This window comes from Myotis lucifugus, unplaced genomic scaffold, assembly GCF_000147115.1.
Source record: "Myotis lucifugus unplaced genomic scaffold, Myoluc2.0 scaffold_4, whole genome shotgun sequence".
NCBI lineage: Eukaryota > Metazoa > Chordata > Mammalia > Chiroptera > Vespertilionidae > Myotis > Myotis lucifugus.
The window spans coordinates 7,376,704-7,381,633 of NW_005871052.1; the positions used below are offsets into that span (position 1 = coordinate 7,376,704).

Sequence of the window (4,930 nt, forward strand, 5' to 3'; positions counted from 1 at the left end):
CCTTCTTATTATATGGCATGATAATGAAAGGGAGCAGTAGAAGCCTTTGGTAGGATCTAGAACAGTGGTTCTCAACCTGTGGGTCGCGACCCCTTTGGGGGTCGAACGACCCTTTCACAGGGGTCGCCCAAGACCATTGGAAAACACATATATAATTACATATTGTTTTTGTGATTAATCACTATGCTTTAATTATGTTCAATTTGTAACAATGAAATTGGGGGTCACCACAACATGAGGAACTGTATTAAAGGGTCGCGGCATTAGGAAGGTTGAGAACCACTGATCTAGAATGATGTTCTCTCTTCTTTTCAGCTCCAAGAGTGATTCAGTTGTGTCTTGGCTCACAGAGTCTGCTAAGGGGTCAACCGCAATTGATGACAACTGCAGAAGCCCTCAGATGACTGAGTCACACTATCAGAAAGAGGCTCGAGAGGTCATTTAAATTACCTTATTCTTCTCTCCCTCACCCCTAGCTCCCATGGAAGATTATGCCTGAAATAACATATTAACTGCTGAACTGGTCAGGACTTGTTAGGAAAAGCGATAGGATTACTATTTCCATTTCCACTCAGGGAAGCTGGAGTGAAAAAAACACACACAAAGGAATTTGGGGGCCCAGCTTCATCTGCCAGCATGGCTATACATGGGGCTAGACTTTAAATGCCAACTTCCCAGAAAATATATGTGGACAGAAGGGAAATAAGATGAAAGAGTGAAGACAGAATGGTGCCTTCAAATAAGCCATCTCTGCTCTTGATTTTGAATTATAAGCCTTCTGGTGTCTTCCTGGTGCCTTCTATCTGCATGAATATCTCATTTCTGGCAAATCCTTTCTCCCCAAGTTTCCTAAGCTCCCACTCATGTCTTACTCCTGAATTCCAATAGCTCCATGAGAGAGTTTGGGAATGTATGCATATACATACTGTCCTGATGTTAGGAGCAAGCTAAAAGATCTTGGAGAAATACTTTGTAGAATACTTCTCCCCTAGTCATAGTCAGCTAAAGTGATTTTAAAGAAAGGCATTAAATGTCTGATTACTGCTTTGGCATTCCAGCCAATCCAATCTTCAGTTTAATGACTATGACTTTTGGAGGAATAGAGTTGTCAAGGAAGCTAGCAGGCCCTCTGAAGTTACCACAAAGAGTCCTTTGATGATTCCTGTGCGGAAGCACAAACTAGATAACGGTGTTAGGAAACCAGTAGAGGATCAAACATATTGGTAGTGAGGCTGAGAGAGCGGGAACAGGGTATATTTTTCTTTTTGTATCTTTTCATTGTTTTACTAATAACAATAAACTCATCATCATGTAGGATGTATTTAAAATTTTAATAAAGAAAATTTTATATAAAAATAAAAAAGATTACGCCAAAACCGGTTTGGCTCAGTGGATAGAGCGTTGGCCTGCGGACTGAAGGGTCCTGGGTTCGATTCCGGTCAAGGGCATGTACCTGGGTTGCGGGCACATCCCCAGTGGGAGATGTGCAGGAGGCAGCTGATCGATGTTTCTCTCTCATCGATGTTTCTAACACTCTCTATCTCCTTCCCTTCCTCTCTGTAAAAAATCAATAAAATATATTTAAAAATAAAATAAAATAAAAAAGATTAAAAATAATGTTGGAAAAGGAGAAAATTATTTTGAAAACATAAGTGAAAAGAAAAAAGAAAAAAGGAGAAAATATTGAAAGCTAACAGAGGAGAACAAAGAGGTAAAGGAATATAGGAATAGAAGGAAAATAAAAATGAAAAAGGAAACAAGCAAATGCAAAGGAAAAAGAGGAGGAGATAATTTTAAAAAGTTAAACTTGTGAAAAAATAAAAAGAATGGAGCATGTCAAGGAAACACAAGAGCAAACCTGAAAAACAAACAAACAAACAAAAAATTTCAATGGGCAAAGCTAGAACAATTATGCTAACAAAATAAATAACATGATACTGAATTTTGAGTCATTTGTTTGTGTACCTGCCCTCCCAGGAGGTGGAGCTTAATCTCTATAATTCTAAGTGTAGACTGGGTTTAAGGACTTGATTCCAAAAAGCACAGTATAGATCAGAGGAAAAAGTAACTTCATTGTGGATAAACTTGGCAAACACACCTTGGCCAGGTGATAAAGGTTAACATCACTAGTGATGAGTCCTGTTGATGGTATGTACCCCTTTCTGATGTGATGAGAAGAGCATTTCCTCTCCGTTGTCTCACTCTCCAAAACACATGGCCCCAGTGTAATCATGAGAAAACCATCAAACAATCCCCATTTAGGAACATGCTATGAAATACCTGACCACTACCTCTAAGTAATCAAGGTCATCAAAAACAAGGAAAATTTGAGAAACTGTCAGAAGCAAAAGAAGCCTAAGAAAACATGACAACTAAATGTAATATGACATCCTGGATGGTCCTGGAACAGAAAAAGGATATTATGTAAAAACTAAGGAAATCTAAATAAAGTATGGACTTTAGCTAGCAATAACATATTAGAATAGGTTCATTAATTTTAAGAAATGTACCATACTAATGTAAGATATTAATACAGGGAAAAATGGCCTGATAATTTAGAGGTCTACTTTGAGGATGAGGACAGGGCAGAACTGTACTGGGTGCCTCCTAAGAGCACCCTGCTGCAGGTGCAACAGCATCCCAGATACTTTGTAAAAACCCTGACACCAGCATTTTTGTGTGGGATCCTCTCCTTTTTGTAGAAATTATCTCCGGGGGAGAAAGGTGCACCAGGTAAAGTGACTGAGCCAGGCTGCAGAGCCAGGCCACCTGGATCTCCTCCCAGATCACCCTCTGCCTAGAATACAGTATACTTGAATCAGCTGGACATACTCCTAGACTCCAACACTTTCTTTCTGTCACCCTGGACACAGTCTTTCCTCACATTGTAAGTGGAGAAGAGTTGCTGACTTATCGTAGCTGCAGTCTCTCTGGTCAAAGTGCTGAGCCTCAGCTAGTCTTCACTCTCCTCTCTTGATACAAAACTCTGTGCCTTGGTCATAACATCCTTGGACTCTGAGCTGTGTTAACTACCAGCCTCCATCTCTGAAGGGACCATCTATTGCAGTTACCACAGCAACTGACCCAAGGAACTCACTGGACTGACTCAGGATCTAGTGACCTGGTTCTGAACCTTTGTGGAGTTAGAGGCTTTGGAGAAGCTACCCCTCAAACTGCATATATACAAACAATGCATGTAATTTTAAGGGACTAAAGCTGAGGCTGGCTTTCAGTTATTTCATGAGCTGGAGGGTTGCTCTGTGTGAATACTGAAGATGCCTTTGGGTAAGATGGGGCCAAGAAAACTGGGTCCTGTTTCTGTATCTGTAAACACCTACAATCTGGGATCCTCCAGAACCCCTAAAAGGTTTGCCAATTTTCCTGATCTTTGCAATATGGAGGACTATGATACACTTGGACAGTGGACTCTGCATTCTTCCCCAGTTTTTCATTTTAGGATTTTGTGCCTTTTAAACTGAAAAACCTTTTGGCACGTTGAGTCATTGTCATAAAGTTGTAACTAGAGCAGTGATGGCGAACCTTTTGAGCTCGGCGTGTCTGCATTTTGAAAAATCCTAACTTAACTCTGGTGCTGTGTCACATATAGAAATTTTTTGATATTTGCAACCATAGTAAAACAAAGACTTACATTTTTGATATTTATTTTATATATTTAAATGCCATTTAACAAAGAAAAATCAACCAAAAAAATGAGTTCGCGTGTCACCTCTGACATGCGTGTCATAGGTTCGCCATCACTGATCTAGAGGGTTTCATATGTCCTTACCTGTAGCCATGTGACTTCTTGCAGTGTCCACCCCTTCCCCCAGGGAGGAGTGTATTCTCCTGAAGAGCCATGGTGTGGAAGGTTCATGTTCTTTTCCCTCTGCCATGAGAACATATTTCCCAGATTGGGACTATTCCTTCAGCCTGGGTACCAGAATGGGAAGACATGTGGAGCAGAGCTGTAGCAGCTGCCTGCAGCCACCGATTGTAACATGAATGAGGAATAAATGCTTGTTGTGGTAATGGCATGGAGATTCGAGGGTTGTTTGTTATTACAGCAAAGCTAACTAATATATCATTAAACTGAAACCAGCTGCTGTCCTTAAAATAGAAAAAAAAAAAAGACCGCGCTTGGTTGCTGCCTCTGCTGCTGCCATGGTGTCAGCCCCTCGGGTTTCAACGAGGCTGTGGGATGCTCCAGAATGGGAGATAAGCCAATTTGGGAGCATATTGGATCCAGATTTATTCAACATTACTACCAATTATTTGATAATGACAGAACCCAACTAGGCACAGTTTAAATGGACACATCACGCCTTAAGTGGAAAGGACAGCAATTCAGGGTAAAGCTGCCATTGTGGAGAAGTTGTCTAGCCTTCCATTCCAGAAAATCCAGCACAGCATCACGGCACAGGACCATCAGCCCACGCCAGACAGCTGCATCCTCAGCATGGCTGTGGGCCAGCTTAAGGCTGATGAAGACCCCATCATGGGGTTCCACCAGATGTTCCTATTGAAGAACATCAGCGATGCTTGGGTTTGCACCAATGACATGTTCAGGCTTGCCCTACACAACTTCCGCTGACCTCCTCCCAGTCAGGCACTCATGCTATTTCCTTCTCCATCTTCTTCCAGATACTATTCACACTCCTCCGGATGCTCCAAATATCATACACAAATTAGCAGGACCGAGGTGGGAGTGGGTGCAGTGTGCTGCTGCTACCTAGGTATTGTGCATAATGTTTGGATGCTAGACTAGTTACATCTGACAGGAGAGGTTTGTGTTGTACCAGTGCATGCCTTGGAAAGACTTAAGTAATGCAAAAGGTTGTCTATTTTTTTAATCTACTGACAAGTTGCTCTAGTAACCCAAAGAAGTGAAGGAAAAAGAGCTGCCTCACCATCCAGATATTGATTTGTTCAG

The 4,930-nt window shown here is 41.4% G+C and overlaps 1 pseudogene; it reads left to right on the plus strand.

The window, feature by feature from the left end:
- The first annotated feature begins 4,208 nt into the window (after positions 1 to 4,208).
- On the plus strand, positions 4,209 to 4,591 carry LOC102424761 (annotated as a pseudogene).
- The last annotated feature ends 339 nt before the right edge of the window (positions 4,592 to 4,930 follow it).